Source organism: Triplophysa rosa, linkage group LG25 (assembly GCF_024868665.1).
Source record: "Triplophysa rosa linkage group LG25, Trosa_1v2, whole genome shotgun sequence".
NCBI lineage: Eukaryota > Metazoa > Chordata > Actinopteri > Cypriniformes > Nemacheilidae > Triplophysa > Triplophysa rosa.
Genome location: NC_079914.1, coordinates 9,866,032 through 9,887,562, shown reverse-complemented (window position 1 = coordinate 9,887,562; position 21,531 = coordinate 9,866,032). Strand labels below are relative to the sequence as shown.

At 39.6% G+C, this 21,531-nt stretch overlaps 1 long non-coding RNA gene across 2 annotated transcripts in view; it reads left to right on the top strand.

Moving 5' to 3' along the window:
• LOC130548634 (uncharacterized) overlaps positions 1–16,444 on the top strand; it is a 35,843-nt gene extending 19,399 nt beyond the window's left edge. The window contains exons 4-6 of one of the 2 annotated variants that reach the window (XR_008962065.1): positions 3,120–4,161; positions 4,252–4,473; positions 15,414–16,444. This is a non-coding gene — a long non-coding RNA (uncharacterized LOC130548634). The remainder of the gene's footprint in view (positions 1–3,119; positions 4,162–4,251; positions 4,474–15,413) is intronic. The other variant, XR_008962064.1, reaches the window with a different exon arrangement.
• Positions 16,445–21,531: the final 5,087 nt, after the last annotated feature.

Below are 21,531 nucleotides of genomic sequence, written 5' to 3'. Positions count from 1 at the left end.
CACAGCCTCGATCACCCAGCCCGGCTAACGGCTAACACCACCCGGCACATCAAAGCCGGTTACGTATTAATGTCGGCCCGAGAGGCGGTCCATAGAGATAAAACAACAGTGTAGTAGAGACCTACACTGACGTGTAGAGTGGAACAGCTCCCATGTGGTCTCAGTGCGGAGTTAGTAAAGCCAGAGCCTATGCCGGTTGGTGCTTGTGATCTGTGTCGCAGCGCTGAGGGGATATCTGACCTCTACATCAAACATCTTGTCCCAATAATGTGGCCTGTTATCAGAGCGAGTGATGCCTACAACTTGGCTTTAGCCGAATGTGTACTGTACTGCGATATGCTAAGGCTGAGCTGCAACATTTGTGATGTGACGATTATTTCCGACACGACGATGCTGTGGATGTAGTGCAGTATATTTTCTTGTTCAGTGTAGGTTTTCGTAATATACTGTATGTCATTTTAAATTGTTCATTTGCATACTACAATTTGCGGTAAAAGAGTAAATGTATCCTTATAATGTGAATAACCGAAGCACATTCTCATGAACCGTTTGACTGGGGTGAGGAAGTGTTTCTCCTCCATGGGCTGCAGCGAGATGGAGTGGGTGTGTCCTCAGCGAAGGCCACACCTCTGCTGCCCCGCTATCAGTCAGAGACGGAAGAGAAGATGAGGTTGCCATGGGAACAAATGCTCGGTGTTAACCAGAAGGGAAACAAACAGTAGCATTTTATAAAGTAGTGTTCTTAAAAAGCAGGGCTGCTGTATAGAGAGGGAAAATGCTTCGAAACGAATGGTCTTTGGAAATGTGTGCAAGTGATGCAGGCCTGTTTTAAAGAGGTGTGGGTGTCCGTGCCTGTATTATTTATATATAGAAAGAACCGAGGCCAATGTATTGTGTTGTTTGGTTGTCAAAGTTGCATTTAGAGATTTGAGACTTCTTAAACCTCTGCAATATCATGCAAGAACTCAGGGAGCTTGCTGTTGCAAAAGTTAAAGACTATGCAGTTATTTTTTTTTTTTTTAAGTAATTTATTTAAATTAAGTAAGTGTATTTAAGTAAAATTCTGTTTGGCAAATTCTGTTCTGGCAAAAAGTATGTGTTTAATTTTTGGAGTGCGTGTATAATGGAGGTTGCAAGAACTGGGCCAATAATTGTGACAAATTATTGTAGAAAAACATTTATTTAATAATGAAAAATTTCCCACAACTTTCAATTGAATTTTGTGAATGATAATAAAAGTTAATAATCAATAACATATTTATTTGTACAGCTTTTTTCATATTCTTTTTTCGCAGCATTTTGTCTAGCATTATGTAAAATATTGTAGCCTATATCTTTTGTTCATTATAGCATTATGTGTGTATTGTTTTCGGAATACATACAGATAAAGCATTATATGTTCACCACCATTTTGAATATTGGGGTCCCAGGTTTGATGGTGGTTACAACCTTTATTTTTTTATTATGATTTATTATTTAGTGCAACGCTAAAATGCGTTTTCACTTCCTTCTCCTCCCCTCTGCTCTCTTACTGCACACGTGGACACAGAGTAAAGATGAAGGGAAGAAGGGGGGACGTACATCTCACGGTAGCTGTACGTCAGAGTGCCTGATCTCGACTGCTGCGGCGCCTCCCTCTCTCACGATCTCGCTCGTAAGCTCCCTGAATATTTTTTTCTTTTTTATCCATCGCCACACAGTTTCATTGTTCCCCTGTGCTTTGTAACTATGGCAAGCATGAAATGCATCTAAATGCTGAAAGCGGGTCTCGGGCCCCAGCCTTCCTTTTGGACCCTTACGGCCCCTCCGTCCTCCCTTCAATAATATTTATAGTGCAATCTTTTTCTCACCCCCATTTTCTTTTTTGGGGAATTTTTTCTTTTCTTTTTCACAAGTCCAATGCCATGGGGTAACCAGCCACCTTCCCATTCCCCATCCAACCCCCTCTTTTCCCCCAACCCTCTCCCTCTGAGCTGACAGATACACTGTTCTCTCTTTCTTTGCCTTTCACCTCCCTCAGCCTGTCCTGCCGGCCCGGCACAATGCCGACGCTTTCTCCCGCGTTCGGGCGAACGCTGCCCTGAACTAACAATATCAGCGAGGCTGTGTCAATGCCAGGGAGCCCCATTGTGTGCTGCCAGAGGGGCGTTAACACCCATGTCTGGACCCAATGAATAGTATTATTGTGTCTGAGACATGCAGCTCGCCCCCTTGGTTGCACCCTACCCCCAGCTCCCATTCAATTTCCCACTTTTCGGCACTTAACCCAGTTTAAGCCAACGTCATTTTGGGAGCAAATTTTTTTCCAATTTGCAATAGTGGTGATTAAACAGTTTTCCATGTTTAAAAATAAAGTCATCCTTAGACTATAAGTCATCTTAAGACTTTATATATATCTACCCCTTAGCGTTCCTAAGATCTCTTTTTGAATTTAATTTTTTAGTACAGGGGGCACAGTGGAACGCTAAGGGGTTAAGGTTATATATTGTAAATTTTATGATTGTGATTTTTTGGTGTGTAAAACCTCTCTGGTTATGCTGCACTGTGAACATTGTTAAAGGGATAGTTCCCCCAATGTGTCCATTGACAATTTATTTGTCAAAAGTTGTGGGAACCTTGAGTTGCTAACATTAGCTAATTTATTTCAACTTTTAAATAGACAAAGAGTCTGTCACTCCATAAAGGAATGTCCTCTTCTGAACTAATTTGCATGACAACCGGCATCCAAAGTCATTTCAATGAGTCCAGATAACAGAGAAGCAAAACAAAAATGAGAAAATATTGTCCCTGTCACAGATGTCGTAAGTATCATAGCTGCGAAAAAGTTTAAAGTCACAGCTTCTTATGCCGTACGAGGCGAACATCAGTATAAGGGCTCTTGTATAAGTGCACTTGGCAGACAGTTTCTTTTAGTCTGACATCCTTAACTCAAAAAATCTCCTGCCTCAGCTTTTTTTATTCCAAGGTTAGAAAGTTCACATTACTAACTGAGAGCAGATGCCAAAACATTCACCTTGCACATCTCCCTGATCAAAGCTCTGGATTGACATTTGCAATGGGCGAAATGCTGAAAGTTAAGCTGAACTTGTTTTCTCTCTCCTGCGCTGTTGTTTTGGCAGAAGACGAGCAGAGAGTGGGAGTAGTGATCATGGTGGAGGAGTCAACCCGGAGCAGGTGAACACAGCTGCAGACCGCCATGGGCTCTCATCCTTCGGTCCCAGCTCTCCATCTTCGGGTCTCCGAGAGACAGCAGGGGCCAGCCAGGGAGCGTCGGAGTGGGCAGGCGAGGCGGCTTGCTTCCCCCGCCGGCTACTGGCTCCTCGGCAACGAGGAGGGAGAGAAATCAATACTGAGAAGAGATACTGCCAGGGGTCGCCCAATGCAGCCTCCAGCCATGGAGCCATGGGAGACCCTGTACTAGGCTTTCTCTCCCTCTCAACCCGATCTCAGTCAACTCACATCAGCTGAAGATAGGTCCGAGAGCTACGACGTTCTTCATGAGTGTGTGTGGTTCTGCCGGAGGGCCTTTACAGACCCAGCATCACTTGATAAAACTGTGCCTGCTGGAGAACAAGCAGAAGAAGAATGTCAAAGGTCTTTCTTTTCCCCATCTTTGATTCTTTTCCCACCTTGAGTGCACATTCCCCCTGACTGTTTGAATGAGTGCTTGACGGAGATCTCTTTTACGCTAAATCAAGAGGCCTTCTTATTTTAGCTGTCTTTCTCCCGAGCATGCACAAAGTGCTCTACAACAGATGGGCCAGGATAAGTGAACAGTTTGAACTCTTTTTACCCTTTCCAGAGTGGTTTTAGTTTCATTTTTTGATAATCGCCACCGTCTGAGGGTTCGGGAAAGGACTTGTTCATATAAAGGAACTTGCCGGTCACCTTTCTTGGTTCCTTCAAAACAGTTTTAGTCCTTGTCTATGGCATTTGATGGGTATTACTATCGTTGCACACCAATGAAGGACGGCGCAAGTGCCTGATCTCCTGACAGGCCCTCTTGAGCAACTTTAACCAGGCCACAGATCGGCTTGGGAAGTGGAAGACTCTTGAATGTCCCTTAAACAAGGTGCAAAAGTGGAATGAATGCCATCATTGCATTGCATTGATGCAGTGGATAGTTCCTGTATCAGTGGATGCTCCATGGGAAGGAATTCGGTAAGATTTCAGAAATCTTTTATGCATGTGTTGATTGTTTCATGCACTGTTCATCTAGCTGACGGGATGCACTGGGATGTCCTTTTTAAGGCTGTCATTTGTAAAATGCTAAGCTGAAGGTTAGAAATTAACACGATGCCAAGTGCCAGACGGCCGCCGTAACCGCTAGATGCACGCCATGCCATTTAGTCTCCAACGGGCAGCGACTTCGACAAAATGGCTGCCGCTGCCTGCCAGCTGTCCCCCTGCCAAGATGGCGCCAGCTTAAACGCTGCTCACCCGCCTAATCAGCTGCCAATATGCAGATTCAAGGTAATTGCATTCACATATGCTTATTTCCCTCGCAGCGATTGGTCGAGGCAGCACAACATGCTGCCTCACACCACTGTGCACAAGATACACGTCATTTATATCCTTCTACACATTGTCTTCCTTTACATTAAGCCACGGTAACATTCTGTCATTCGAAATGGGAGAAAAATACAGCGTTAACACATACAAAGCATCTGATGCCTGTGCCATCTGTGACATCTGCGACCGGGAAGTCTAGCCAGGCTTCGCCACGTAAATCCCTCACTCGCAGGGCCTGGGTCCAGACAGCCTCCCATAATGACCTCATTAGCATGCACAGCACTCCTCACCGTAGGCCCCGGCGCACCGCTGTGCCGTGGGACCTGACAATCCGCACCCTTCACACAGACGCTCACCGGGCAACATTGTGTTCCTCCTTACAATACAAAACTTCACACTTGTTTTATTACAATCATGTCAGGCAAGCTGAAGATCTGAAAGGGGCTTAGGCTGTTAGTCTGAGCGGTCATGCAGATATCCGGATGCATGTTCGTGACTGTTTTTGTAGGCTAGTGAAATAGATTTTTTAAAAGATTCCAATTACATTGTTTAAGTAATGCCTGGTTTTCTGTGCTTTCAAAAAATAAACTTAAAACAATTAGATGGTTGCAAAGTTATAAATTCTGGATCACAGCAATTTGGTTTGATTCACCTAGTGTGTTGAATGCTTTTAATGAGAACCAGTGATGATGTTAGCTGTCTAAAATACGTTACTCTCAATTGGTTGTTATAGGTGAGATTTGTCATGTTGGTGGGGTGGACTGTTGTAAATTGGGATAGGAGGGCTGTTATATTCGGGACTGAGGAGAATACGTTTGTGTGTCTGGGTGACTAGATGTCAAAAGCGCATATTAGCACCGGAGTGGTACGTCTGGGTTAACCCGTCTGCGATCGTTCCATATTTGCATATTTACAACAGCTGTGGAGCCCATATGTTTTCGCCGGAGCCAGACAAAATTATATATAGCTTGACACCCCAGCGAGGCTACCACACCCCACGGCCCCCCTAAACAAATATTCTGTCTCACACATGCCGCAAATCTCGCGCCACAAAAACACAAAAATACCCTCCTCCCACCTTGGCAAAAAGGAAAAACAAAAAAGCTTTTATGCTAATTGCACGTCGAGCCATGTGTGAGTGTACACTAGAGCAATTATGCATAATTCAACACAAAGCTGGCCAGAGAGGCTGACTACTGTAAATCCTGTTAGTAGCCTGCAGGGGCGGGAAAAGAAGGGAGGGGACAGCGCAGAAATGTTCCGCCCATTAGAATAAAGGCCACATTTTCAGCGAGACCCAACGAGATGTTAACCTCCCACCCTTTCTGCACAGGTGCAAGTGGGGAGGACGGCACAAGATTTAGGCGTCACAAGCTGTTGTTTTGGCAATGTTTAGGTTTCTCTAGTTTGTGGTACTTGTTATTAATATTACGTTAGAGGAATGATTCACCCAAAGATGAAAATTCTGTCATTATTTAATCACCGTCATATAATTTCAAGCCTGTATGACTTTCTTTCTTCTGCAGAACACAAAAAGAAGATATTTTGAAGAATGTTGGTAACCATTGTATGTACGCAAAACCACATTTCTCAAATTTTTTTTACTTAAAACATTTGCAGCCGTTAAAATGAAATGATCAGAGCCGCACTCTTTTATAATGTGTATAGCAACAGCTAGCAGGCTTGATGTTTTTCTCAGCAAAAAACACAAAGCCTTCTGGCAGTCCTTACATACTTGTAAACCTTTTATGCTTCCTCCTTGAAGGCCTTAAAGTCTTAAAGCTTAATAACACGGCCACACTGTCTCACACGAGTGCCATACAGGCTCCAACACTCCATCAAAACATATATAGAAAGAAAACACAACATAAAAAATCCCTCCCCCACCTGTCTCGAATAAGCTTTTCTCCGATTAGCCTTGAAGAAAAACAGTCCGAGCGCTTTTACGTTCTACTGTACGTGTGCAGTAGCATCGTGTGAGCGGGGTCTGGTTCCCCTCTGTGCCAAGACATGGCTCGTATGCTTAACGTTTCAACGTTAGCTGTGCCTCAATTGCCATCGTCGCGCGTTTTGAGAGCGTTTCTATGCTTCGAGTGCCCGCTGTTTTTATTTGCTTGGGTATTGATTGAACGTGGTCTACCCACAGAAGTAATAGTTGCTAAAAGCATTTATTGGCATTGCTCAGTTCTGCCGGCGTGACGTGCGGCCTTTTTCATTTTATTTTGTTTTGTTCCACCTGTGATCTGACAAGTGACTAGCTAAGTTAAGTGTTTGCGTAATGTGTGTGTGTGTATCCAGCTGAACGTGTGTGCATTTTACTAGCTTGATGTAGAATATTCAAAGCCAATTTACAGAAGGATGTCCCGTATTTGAGGATTTAACTCATTTAACTTTTTGTGTTTGTTATATAAAGCTGATATAAAAAATGTTTTATGTAACATTACCGATTTTGTGCTGTTGTGATGTGTTTTGTTTAAACCTAAATACATTTTTATACTTATAGTTTGAACTAATTTGGTTGCTAACCAGATTGAGTTGTATTGAAATGTATTGGTCACAGTAATTTGTTTGGATCTGACAGTGTTTTTAAAGCTAATATTTTAAATAACGTTTGCGCAAAATATGAATTTATCGAATTGAGCATGTTAGTAGCTTATTTACCTTATTCACCCAAAAATGAAAATTCTGTCATCGTTTACTCATCGTCTTGTCATTTCAAACCTGTATGAAGACTTTCTTCCGTAGAACACAAAAGAAGATATTTTGAAGAATGTTGGTCCGAACAACGGGGGTACCCATTGTCTTGCATGAATTTTTTTTCTTTGTGTTCTGCAAAAGATAGAAAGTCATATAGGTTTGAAACGACAGGCGGGTTGGTAAATATCTTATCTATATATGAATATAACTATCCCTTTAAACAGATTTACCACAGAATGTTCCGTATTATAAAGCATTTATGCATTTTTCCATTTGCTATATTAAGCTGATTATCACGTAACATTGCATGTGGTTGCATTTACTAAAAAATACGTTTACCTTGTATACACGCCACGGCTGGATTAAGATACTGAGTATATACAATGTTTTAACAAATAGGGTCTTCAATGGGCTGCAGTACCCCCTGTAAAAAAAGCCACATTGGCCCTTTAAAAATCTGCAGGCGTCAACCCCGGCTGATTACAGTTGGTAGGAAAACAGGCATTTATCCAAGTCACTGATTATGTCATTTTTAAGCCCCCAAAACACAACGCTTCGCATGGAGCGTGTGGGGCGAGGAATTATGAAGTGTGTGAAAAGGAGTGGGGGAAATGGGAATGGAGTGCTGTTTGTATGATTAAACTGTCGGCGCGGTGGCACAGGCCACGTTGAAGAGCCGGGCCCGAGATTTGACCGTAATGAAAATGCCCCCGAACTGCACCCCATCCCTTTCGAAACGTGGCTTCAACCCGGCTCGGGTCTGTCCACGCGGCGAGAGGAGAGGGGAGACGCAGAGTGAGATAGACAGACGAGCGAGAAAGACGGAGGGAATGAGAAAGTACCGTTCCGTAGCAAATGGTTTTGTGGCCGCGCAGGATGCGGACAGATGTAGACAGGAAGTGAAAGGTGGGGGTGAGTGATTGAACATGTAAACTTGAAATTAGACTCGTGTGCCTCTTATTCTGCCATTAATAGAACAGTTGGCCTCAAAAATAAAAATGGCATTATTTACTCTCCCTCATGTCATTCCTTTTTTTGTTCAGTGGAACACAAAATCAGTTCTTTATTATGTCAATGAAAGAAAATTGTGAACATGGTTGTCAAGCAAGATGGTCGAGAAAGACAGCTCTAGTCCCCATCCACTTCCATTGTTTAAATGAAAGCCCAGACATTTTATTTTCAGAGGAAACACAGAAGAAAAAATGTCTTTTAAATTTGAATCAACACGAACGTGATCTAATGATGACAGGATTTTTTTTGAGTGAACTGTCCCTTTAAGACTTTGTTTATGCTGTACACAGGTACAATATAGTTTTTCAAACACGATTTATAAAACAAATGAATAAAACAAGTGTATTCGGATACTCGCTTTGTATTACACATCACAACCCAAATGACAAACAACAACTTGAAGTCACATATGATTTATATTGGGTTTGTAAACATAATAATAATAATAATGAATTACATTTATATAGCTTTTTTCTGGGTACTCAAAGCCCTTGCATCGAAGGGGGGAATCTCCTCAACCACCACCAATGTGCAGCATCCACCTGGCTGATGCGACGGCAGCCATACATCTGATATCATCATCTTTTCTTGCTGTTTACAAACATTTGTCCACAAACATCATTGTTTGTTGTTGTTTCCTGACTATTTGAAGAAAACCTGGCATTTATAAATCCAAACAGGCAATAATATTTTAAGGTAGAACCAGCCAGCACAATATAGCGGTGTAAATATTATTCTCACCAACAAAGACATTGTTTGAATATCGCCTCTGTTGAGCATGGGAACGAGCTAAAATGTAAAATATTCAGTCATACGCCGGCTAGACAACACAGCTGCTCTATTCAGTAGCAGGTGAGGAAAGACCCTAGAGGTCAAGGTCATGGGGGCTTGTATGGTCAGACGTCTAGCTATACCCCAAAATGTATTTGTTGAGCAAATAAGGGGTCGTTTATTCCTGCAGCGCTGTACTGCAAATCTGGCAACCCTAGAAAATCTGTTAAAATGTTAAAATTTGCTAAATGTGTGTAATGTTTAATTGCTTTCTTCTATGCCAACTTAATATCTAGAGACAATTGCAAGTAAGCCATTAATAACAATTTAGAATTTTGTCAATACAATACACCAATATTGGCCCAACCAGTAACATGAGGTGTGGGGTGGGTTATCTGTCCAACCAATGAAAAACATGTGAACAAATGTATCTTTATTTCTTACGAGCATATTTTTGAATTCTTTTTTTAAACTGATTTCACGTCCATAGACATTTTTACAGCACGAGTGGCAAGACACGAAATGAATCCTGCAGTTTCGTATTTTACATCTCCATCGCCGCATCGCGCCCCGCTGCTGGTCCCTCACAGCACAAACAATGATATCCCTTTAAGAGGCGAGCTTTTCTCCCTCTCGACGTGTTTCTCCAAAGAAACCAAGTTTCTGAATAGCGGACGAAGACACCGGCCCACCCTCTGGAAGATTCCATTATTCATCTCCTCCAATGCTTCATTAGCTCAGCTGAAAAAAGTCTCCCCCACCACCTAAACCCCTATTCCAGCATCTCAATGGACCAGTCCCCCGTCTCCTCCACAGAGCCCCCCGGTTCCTTGTTCTTCCCCAATTGCCCTAATCGTCTCAGCTCGCGCTGGAATCGAGCTTACAAATGCCACTGTTGTGAGCCGTTCTCCTTCTTTCTCCCTTTCAGCATCATTCTCTCACCTAGCACACACACACATGCATACACACCCACCCACCCACTGCTTAAATCCCTATCAGCATGTCAACAAAATGTCCGCCCAGCTGGGGTTGACACTCGCTCGCTTCTGGGGTTTCACCTCCTACTTACTAACCCCCACATGTTCATTTCTTCCATCTCTAGAACGGCTCTCTGTCTGGACTCTAGTTTAAGTGTGTGATGTTAGTTTGATATAAGTGAGTCGGGTGTAGCAAGAATTGATTTCTTTTTTGTTTATGGCACTGCGTTTATTATACTGTATGAAAGTTGAAAATATACGATATTTCGAGCTGTTTATGATGTCAAACGGCACAAAATGTGTATACATGAACATTATGAAATAATAAGTTACTTTCAATTGTTCTATTTTTCATTGTTTATTTTACACAATGTCATTTCGGAAATCCTGAAAAATGATTTATACTCAAAAGTTAATTTGGAATAGATTAGAGATGCACCAATACTAAATTTCTCCACCGATACGATAGCCATTTTTTCAGCGTGATATCTGCCGATACCGACAGTTTGGTTATTCATATAACGACTATTAATATTAAACATCAAATTGGTGACGTTTTTTAACATTTTCTATTTACAGAGTACAAATTCTTTGCATTTTTCTGTCCTCCTTTGATCGACAGGATATATCGGTCCTGGTCATCTGCTATTTTCAAACTATCGGCCGAAAAATCGCTTTTATCGACCGATTCCGATTATTTTGCAGGATGCGTCATTTGTCATATGAAGAGAAGCACACAAAGCGACCTGCAGTTTTATATTTTAAACGGAGATGGTGATAGAGAAACAAGCTTTGTAATAAATACTGCAGCGTTAAATTGAATTATTTATATCAGATCAGCATTACATCATCTATTAGTTACTCAATTTCAGACAATTTTAAAACCGCCTGCAATATTAAAGTTAAGCCAAGCACCAATATTATTATCCTTCCATGCATCTATGTGTTTCTGTATAAGTTTGCATTATGTACACTATCCACACACCACGATGAATCTGCATTCGTTCTTCATGAAGAATCAAATGTCCTATAATACTCAAAATGCATTCGCCACGTTTCTTCCTGCTTAGAGGCTCTTTTCCCATCTGGATGGTTGTGTTATGATTATGTAATTATGGGATTACGGTAAGATCATGACACTGTGGTAAATATGTGGCTGATTCCGTCGAGACGCTGTCTGATCTGCCTGTATATTATGATTTTTTGGACACCTTCTAGCTCGCCGAAGTCTCAGCGGTGCTTAGCGACTGCCAGCATAGCACAATTTGCATGCAAATGTATTCAAATGAAGACATGCGGGGAGACCACCTGCTTTGTTGGATCTTGTGTGGTGGTATACAGGTGCCTGTAGGATGAGTCGCATCCCAGCGTTAGATTATAAGAGAAAAGTGGCTGTATTGTCAGAACAGGTCAGTTAAACCTCAATAAATGGGAAGTGGAGGTAATTACGTTCATTCGATGTTTCAGGATCTGCGCTGAATAATGCAGTTTTGGGTTGAACGTCAACAAGGTCACATGTTTTGCCTTTCAGTCAGGCACGTTGCAGGCAGCCAAAAGGAAGTACCCAGGGGTCCTCATGTTGCCAGTGAGAGACGGTGAGGGGGGGAAGCGTGTTGAGCTGCGCCGTGTTCAGCGCATATACTGTACATTCAGAATGTGATGTTATAATGAGTCAATAAAATTAAAGGTTTCAGATGTCATGGCAGTATATTATTGTAAATGTATACATCAGAAATGAATACATTCAGGTCCACAAAATGCATGTTTTTAATTTGATACCATTTTTATTTGTTTGCTTTTGTCAAAAATGATCAGTAGCACAATTTGAGTTCAAAATCTGATTTAAAAAAGATTTTCTTAATATTTGGTATGTCCAACCTTTGCTCCAATGAAAGGATGCACTTAAGCTGTCATGGACTCCTTGTTTGATAAGGGACCTACAAATGGTGCAGAATACTAAATACGTCATATTCCTTTGATATCATTCGCTTCTTAACTCATAATAAATTCTTGTTCGGGTTTAAAATAGATGAAGATGATAAAAATTAGATGTAATCCTTGATGTGGACTTGGGAAAACCATGTGAAGTTCACATTATAGGATGCTATGGGCATTTTTAACATCATTTTTTTCATCATTTGTACTTCCTGTTTGAGTGATGTCACAGAATCATTCAGACTGTTTGTTTTATAAAGCGGCTGTTGAAATATTTCTTACCCTGCTTGATCAAAGTCACCATCCACCTCTAATTTATTTTTATTTGCCGCTTTGTTTGCTCAGGGGTGTTAGTGTTTTGTAGCAAAATATCTTTGACATTGTTCATATTTTGGGATTGATAAATTATGTGACTCATTTTGATGTATTGGGACAGGGCACCAGATGTTTTTCCTGTGGCTCAGTGGTTAGAGCATGGCACGAGCAATGCCAAGGTCATGGGTTCGATCCCAGGGGATTGCACATAGTCAGAAACAAATGTATAATACAATGCAATGTAAGTCGCTTTGGATAAAAGCTTCTGCCAAATGCATAAATGTAAATGTAAAATGTAAATTGTAGCTTTGTTCTATATCAAATGTTATCTGTTGTTGACAAGAAGTATTAAGTCTTCAAATGATGGTGTTCTTTACTGTGCCTCATATTCTGCTATTAAGATGTCGCATATATAACTAAATAAGATGATGTATTGTATCATGCACAAAGACTGTCTAAATATTGTCTCGGTTGAACGTGGGAACGAGCTAAAGTGTAAAATATTCAGTCATACGCAGGCTAGACGACACAGCTGCTCTATTCAGTAGCAGGTGAGGAAGGACCCTAGAGGTCAAGGTCACGGGGACTTGTTTTATGGTCAGACGTCTAGCTTTACTCACACCCTGATCTATCTATCTATCTATCTATCTATCTATCTATCTATCTATCTATCTATCTATCTATCTATCTATCTATCTATCTATCTATCGAGACTTGAGAGACTGTGAGAGAGTTAAACTTCGCTTTTCTCAGTTTTTAAAAATCAGGGTTAAACAGGAGAACAAAGCCCCGTATGAGGCCTCTTTACGGTGAGAGCGGCTCTGTTGGGAATTGAACCCTCCACCGGTCCTGCCTTGCGTCTGTCTCTTATTCACCCACTGGTCATGGTTATTTATAGCCCGGCAGAATAACCCGATTCAAGCACGATGTGATCCAATGGCATGTGTTTCTTGGTATACTGAAAATTTCCGCTTTGTTGGATGGCCGGTGGGGGAAAACCAGACCTGTTTCTGACAGAGCCACTCTTAAATTGCAGTCCGTATAGACACAAATGGTTAAAGAATTGTGTTACCAATAACAAACATTCTTTAACAACTTTTCAAAAAAACTTGCACTTTACCAGGACAGCTTCTAGAGAATTATTACTGTATAATTGAAACAAAAATGTATTGAGGTTATTAAATATACTTATTATTAGTTTAATAGTAGTTATTTATATTTAGAATGTATAATAATAATAACAATTATAGTTATTATTATTGTTGTTGTTGTTGTTTTTAACTGTTATTAGGGTTTTTATTAACAACAACAATAATAACAATAATAATATATTTGTATTTATTTATTTTTTATAACAATTTCTAATTTATTATTATTCAGAATGTGCAGTGATCATGCGGACATGCAAGTTATGCCAGTCTTCCTTCCGTTTTCTCTATCCCCCATCATTTCCCCCCTCTCTCTCTCTCTCTCTCTCTCTCATTAACATTACTTGTCAGAAATTAAAATAAAAATCATTCATAATGCAAGTCATTGTTTCTCCTGTTCTCCATCAGAATGATGCAACTAACCAGTTAACAAGCCACCGTAACCAAGCAAAACCTTTTTCTACCAGACATTTGTCTCTAGTTTTCATCAGCATTAGCTTCTTCCCTTCCGTACAGGGCCACCCTTCTGTGCCGCCTTTATTTCAAACCCTATGCTGCTCGTACAAGCTCCAATTCATGCCTGATGCAGAATTAGTATGCAGGCAACAGCTTGCCTCACATAATAGGATTCTGAAGCTGTAGCAGGAGTCTACCGGGGGTAAACCAACTCCCCCATCCACCAACCCTCTGGTTTTGAGCTCCAATCTTAATGGGACATCAGACAGGACAGTCGAGGACTAGCCACCCCCCTCCACAAAATATAAATAAACACACGTGCAGTCGCGTTCGCTGTCTTTCCGACGACGCGGTATTGGGAGGTCCCAGACAGACAATTGGTGACCCCATCTACCCCCACCCTAGCCAACATTGAGTACATTAGACCTGTCTCCTGACAGTAGGCTTTGGCGTGATGTGTCTTCCGAAAGCGCTGCTAGCCTAGCATCATGCTAGTTAGCAGGTGCACTGTTCGCTTGCGGTTTGAAGATTTAAGATGAATCTCATTTGTTCTTCTGTCTGATAAAACGCCTCCTGTTTTAAACACTAGACTCTGCGGAACACAGAAGAAGATATTTTGAAGATCGAAGACAAAATCAACCCCCATTGACTTCCATTGTATGAACACAAAACAACTGAGACATTTCTCAGTCATACAGATTTTAAATAAGGGGGTAAATAAATTTCAGAAGTGGTATTTTGGAAAAGCCAAGCTTCCCTCCTCGTGTCGTTGAGACGTTACAACCCCTGTTTAATGAACACATTCAGCCCCCATGACTTCACATCATGACCAAGCAGACATACCAGACGTTGCGCACCAATGGTTACGTGGGGTCAGCCGTTGAGCTGTCTGCACCTCAAACCCCAGAGGTGACATTAAAGACCCTAGACTGGAACCAACAAGCACCCCCACCCCCACAGCCTCGGGGTCAAACCCGATGCCCAGACGATCTTTCCTCTGACCTCTGTCTGGCTTTAGGCTCGGGGTCAAACATCACGGCTGATAAAGTCTGCATGCTGGTGAACGCTCACCAAAGCCATTCGCCATAACGTGGCGGAAGCAGGAAAAGCACACTCAGCGTCATCCCGCTCACGTGATGCTGAGCACCCCTGCATCCGTGGGCTGTCAATCATCTCTCATCCCCCTTCCTTTCCTTATTGCCTCTGTGCTTAGGCTACACCTCTCACACCTTGGAGGTTTGTCGAACTGTCCGTTTCCCTTCCAAAACAATATACAGACATGCTAGAATAAATAATTTTAATTTACAAAGGTGTGTTTGATGGTATTGATGTGGGTTAAATATGTTTAGATCAGTTTACGGAGATGGTACAATCTTAAGTCTGTTTATATTAAACAGTGTTTCTTTGGATTAATATGGACCAGCATGAAATTTAGAAGTTAAAGAAAATATTTAAGAAATTGTACGCAGAATTTTGTGTGAAATTGGTTGCTTTTTGATGACTAATGGCTTTATGTGTTCCCTAACTTCTTAAACAATTCTTAAATCTATCTAAGGTATTTTTCACTAATTTAGTTGTCTTGTCCCCTCAGGTTTTATGTGAACGCAAGAGCCGCCAACCACAGCTGAATCCAACTCAACTCAACTTTATTTATATAGCGCTTTTTACAATTTTTATTGTTACAAAGCAGCTGTACATAAGACATATTGACTATAAGCAACACAATTAAAGTTGTACCTGTAAAAACAAGAAAAAGGTGAAAACACAGAAGACAGACATACCCACATACAAAACACTCCACACACACAATATGCACACATACTAACACACATAGACATAGACACACACACACACGGATTCGCACGCACACACACACGTACACAAACAGGTACGCACACACACTGAGAGCACACATTTAAGATAAAGGAGAGAGAAGCACAGGTCAAATATAACAGACTATAAATTCCTATATGCAATATTAATTAAGTAAAACTTTAAAATTCTAAAACGGTGCCTTGAACTGGAGACCATCCCAGCTGAGATATTTTCTTTAGTTACTGTACATTTATTTAATCATTTTACTTTATTCCTTTTGTTGGACCTCATGCCCCATCAGGTAAGTTTTTTTATACATAGAAAATGTACGTTTTTCAGATTTTGGTTTTATTCATTTAATTTAATGAATTAAAACCTGAATGTTGTTTTATTATTTTATTTTATTTCATTTTATTTGTAATCTATATCTCTTGTTATTTAGCCGTTGTTTATACGTAGACAACAATAACAAGAAATATCAAAGTTGTTTATTTCACAGTTATGACTGTCTGACTCTGCATTATCTTGTTTATTACACTGCCACTTAAATACTTAAATAATGAAATAACTGTATATTAAATTTAAAATTGAATTGAATAATTATTTTATTATGTAAGTATAAAGAGACCACAGAGTGATGTGACTTGCGCAGTTTATTATATGAAAATATTTGACTTAGTATGAATACTGAAAGTAATAAATAGATTTATTCTGCAAATAAACCTATAAGTAATATAGTAAACTATTGCATTTAACTAATTGCTGCCTTATTTCTTATAAAAAAACAATAAAGTGCTTAATTGCTGAATCAAACATTCATTGTTGTGTTTTTTCCCAAATTAATATATTGAGTTGGATATAAGGTGAAATGTATTTCTGATGGAATGTGTTGATAGATCAAACACACAAACACACTTCTCTGGTGGCAATCCCCTGCCTATTGTTTTCCTCTAACTGCCAGCTCGAGAACTGCTCCAGTGCGCTTCATTGCTCCTACTGAAACCTGCCCCTGATTTCCAACCCTTTGTCCAGCCCTCCTGGTCACCCAGCCCCTCTCACACAACATGACCTGGGATCAGGTCCAAGCCGCCCTGGCCGTGACTCAGGCACCAGGAGGCCAGACTTTGGCCTGAAAGGAAGCGAGGAGGAGAGATTATCCCATCCTGGGCCGGTCCGGTAGAGAATACGGTAGTATTGACCAGGAGGGGCCACCCATGGAGAGTCCATTGAGGCATGAGATGGTCCGATATACATGCTTACTGAGCATGGCAGATTCCCTTACTCTGAGCGGGATAAACCCACATAGAACAAGCCTCTTTGTAAGAGATTAGGGTGGCAGCTCATGTCCCTGAGTGCACCCTCTCTCTCACACACACACACCTCGACCATTCTCTGCACAGAGACCAGACTAACAAATTGCAGATGTTCATTGTCTTTGCCATCATGAGGGGACAGAGGTTTTAATGTGGCCAAGATGCATTCAGTGTTTATGTAAACAAACGAGAGAATAGTAATTGTTTTGGTTTTCAAAAAAAAAACTGGACAAATACCAAAGTATAGCATGTTTTATGTTTTTATATTCTGTTAGCAGTGAAACATGGGTATCAGTAACAGTTATATTGATTATGTCGTTATTGCTGACAGCTATAAAGTGTCCTTAAAAATGTTTATGTTTATGTTGTAAAATTCATCTTTATTTAGTTTTATTATTATTAATGTGTACTGTGTGTATATACAGTACCTCTAACATAATGAAATGAAGCAATTTAATACCTCTGAAAGATCAAAACTTATAAAATAAACTTACACATAAAACTTAAAAATATACATTGTGTTACATTTTTGTTTTATTTGATTTGATTTATTTTATATTTTTTGATGAGGGCTGTGTTCCATTTAGTAGATTAAATTAAAATGACGAAGTCATGTGTTAATATTATGGTGTTTATATTTTAAATAAGATGAAGAGCGAAAAATGGACAAAAAATATATAACAATAGGTAGATGTCAAAAAGAAGTAAATGAAAATACCAAAAAATCAGATAAAAGCAAAAGTAATTAATAATGAAAAAAGAATTTATAATTTATAAATAATTTATAATTATAATATAAACATTAAACAATAATTTACACAATGTCTAACATGAATATGCAAACATTTTCCTTGAAACAGTTAATATTCCAATATACAAAGACATTAATACAGCATTATGATTGCCAGAATACACATATCAAAACATTATAAATGGATATTTAGTGTTGTATAGTAATTTGTGTATAAATTGTTAACTGGTGTGTCTTTCATTTACACAAATATTATATAACCGTGCGAACAAAATCATAAACACCTTAATAAATCAATTTCATAAAATATGCCTAGGAATTTCAGAAAGATGATTTGCATTTGACTTGAAATTGAATGAAGGGAGTGGGTGGGTGGGGGCAACAGTCTGTGTGTGCGTGTGCGTGTGCGTGTGTGTGTGTGTGCGTGTGTGTGTGTGCGTGTGTGTGTGTGTGTAGGGACGGGGGAGGTTACTCTATGAACTTGAAGAGCAGTTTGTCATGCTAACCATGGTGGAGCTATTGAATTCACAAGCAGGGAGCAGAACGTTCACAGGACCCCGTCTTTTTTAATGCAAAACCAGTCAGACCCCACACCCCCTGGGTTCCTATCCATACATGTGTCTGTATAACCATCCTCTCAATGTACTTGAGGGGGCTCCCATATATTTCTGAGAAATCAGATCGCCATGTGCAATGAAGAAATGTATTCCTTAATAGTTTATATTTATTTATTTATTTATGAGGAATGTTGTGAATTAATGTTGCATAACTGTTAATAAATTACTATTAATACGAATTTAAATAACATTTTATTGACAGTGATGATATATATTTTAATACATATACATAAAATCATAATCAAGTGTTGCATCTCATACATGTGAAACATTGAAAATAATCTGTTTAAATGTTTGTTTATATGGAATAAAACAGAGGTTGAATATTTTGAATTAAATGTATTATATATATTTTATTTAACTCTCAATCAAATTTCAGCATTTTCTTACTTTGGTACTTGTTAAAAAAAACAAAATATGTGTTACTCATGTACAAATAAAATTGTAATTCTGTCCATATCTGAGAAACCAATTTTGTCCTTGCGGATTAAAAAAACGGCGTCTCCCTTATTTTGCATGTACTGCCTTTCTGCCCATGCATGGCTTTGTCAGGAGCTTTCCAAATAAACCCATTTTTCCTGCTCTTGCTTTCTTTTCAACGGATATACGTGTGAGTCTGTTTTCTATGTCTTGTTGATACATCAGGTGCTTATATACCAAGCCCAAACCGCAGAACATTTCCTAGCGGTCTATAATCTTCAGAATGGAGGAAAGGGTCACTATTCTAGGGCTTTAATTATGTGCAATTTATTTTCCAATCATGTAGAAGAGTATAAGAGAATGCACCTACATTTGGATAGCGCGCCGACTGCGTCTGATTGGATCTAGAGAGAATTTGAGCAGCACACTTCTTCTAATGGAACGACCAATCAGGGTTCAGTAATGCTTTGACCCGAAATGCTTTTACTGCACCACCCGCTGATAAGTGGCGATATGTTCTTTTATATAAAATTAACAAGACGCCCGTGAAAGCAAAGACTGGGTAGATGTAGGTTAGCAGCTAAGTGTGTGGAAATACGGGCCAAGTAAATAAAAAGATTTCTCTCTAAATATGCCATTTGTCTTGTGTTTAGAATTCATTTGAGCTTGCTTTTTCTTTTACGGGTTTCTTTTTCCGTGCAGGGCATTTTAATGTGGGAAAATTTATGGAGGGCTCTGCTGACTGGATGCTTGTGAACCTGCCAGAATGGCCATAATGGGATGTCGCTCACATGTAACAAGCAATGCAGTATTTGATTCTTTCCTAGAAAGTAAACACAGGTTGTATGTTTAGGCTTTCAATATTGGCCTGAAGCTTGTGACTTTTTTCCTAAGCACTCGACGTCCAGCATCATTTAAATACATGCAAATGAGCTTTCTCTCCTCCCTGGCGCTGTGCCAGGTACCTATGGCAACGTCCCTGCTCGGTGAGGATCTCTGTAGCCCCAAAGCCTCTAAGGCGTAGAAAAGCTGAAAGTTCAGCACAGACAGACGTCTCTCATGTCCACTGAGCTGATTAATTAACAGAGTCACAGGAGAAGGTGAAGTGGCACTATCACACAGGACAGGGGCAGGACTGCTTCCAGATAAACTTTGAAAGTCAATACACACAACCTTTCAGTTTCAGTTATAGTTCTATGTTTAGAGGTGGCAGGAGATTTAATAAATGATAGTATAGGTGAATGATTCATTTTTTGTTTCTGATTGTATTTTGCTGTATTTTTTATAAATATTGTTGGAACACTGGATTGTTTTTTAATAAATGAAAAAGTATACAGTAGTTGCGATTGTGTATTTAATTTCATAATTTATTTGTAAAATATTATATATAACAAAGTAATTATTTATTCACCCTCGTGTCATTCAAAACCTGCATCTTACTCTTTCTTCTGTGGAACACAAAAGAAGATATTTTGAGGAAATGTGTGTGACTTTGTGTCCATGGAAGTCAATGAGGTCCAATGTTGTTTGGTTACCAACGTTCTTCAAAATATGTCTTCCGTGTTCTGCAGAAGAAGAAAAAGTCATACAGGTCTGGAATGCTGGGTGAACTATCCCTTTAAGCATGTCAATGAAATAAACATAATACAGAAATGAATGTTGCAATATGTTGTAGTTAAAGGGCACATGTGCTGCTCCGTCAAGGTCAAGTTCAGGCTACAGTCTAATCGGGGTTTTGGCAACAAAATTGTTTTATTATACTGCCACCTAGTGGCAGTGGGCAGACTGACGCGAGGATGTCTGTAACGCTAACGTTTACGATGTGTAAATGGATACGTTTATGCTGTTGCAAGACGTAAACTAGGTTTAAAACTAAATGTACATGCTTTATTCTTTGTAGTCAGTGATGAATCCCCTTTCCTCACCAGAATGAATGTTCTGATCGATCATTTTAAAGATTATCTTATCTTATGCTTCCCCCTAGTGGTCAAACAAGTTACTGTTGAATCACCTCTCCAGTTCATTGCAAATGATTAAAGGATCTAGAATAATGTGTCGAATATAATTTTTAATGTATTTTCAACTGTTTTAAAATAGTAACAAAAAACTCAGTTAAACCAGACAAAGGTGGAAAAACAATCACATTTGGTAGACTTACTATTATAAAATCCTGCATTTCTGACACTGCCAAGTTATTTCTGAAAGCAAACTTTATGTACATAAAAGCCCTGACAGTTCTTCTAATGCATATATTGGACTTTCTGGATATTAAACCAGATGGCAAAAAAAGAGTTTGGGTTCATCAGTCATTATGTTACTTTTTTTTAGTTGGATATGAATACAGCAATAGTTGTTGTGTACTCTTGCTGGTTAATGTTTTCTTGCATTTACTCTGCAGCTTCAAAAACGAGGAAGTAAGTAACCTTGATATAAACATACTACAACGAATAATTGTTGTCTGTTCAGTATAATAATAGGCCTACTAAAAGAATGACATTCAAATTAAAATCGTAGTTTAACAAATAATTACTTAAATGATAGCCTACTTAAATATATTTCAATGAACTTGAAAGACGCGACCTCCTATTGGTGAAAGTAAAAGTTGCTATACCGTACAACAACCAGCAGGTGTCGTCATTGTACCATAATGTGTGTCACGAGCGTCGTCTTCAAATGATTCAAAATAATGAATGCAATGGCCTTGGGGCTTATGGGTAAACAGACTATTGTTTCAGATTATTCGTCATTGTTTACAATCCACAAAAACTAAAAACTGGTGCTTTTAGCAATTAA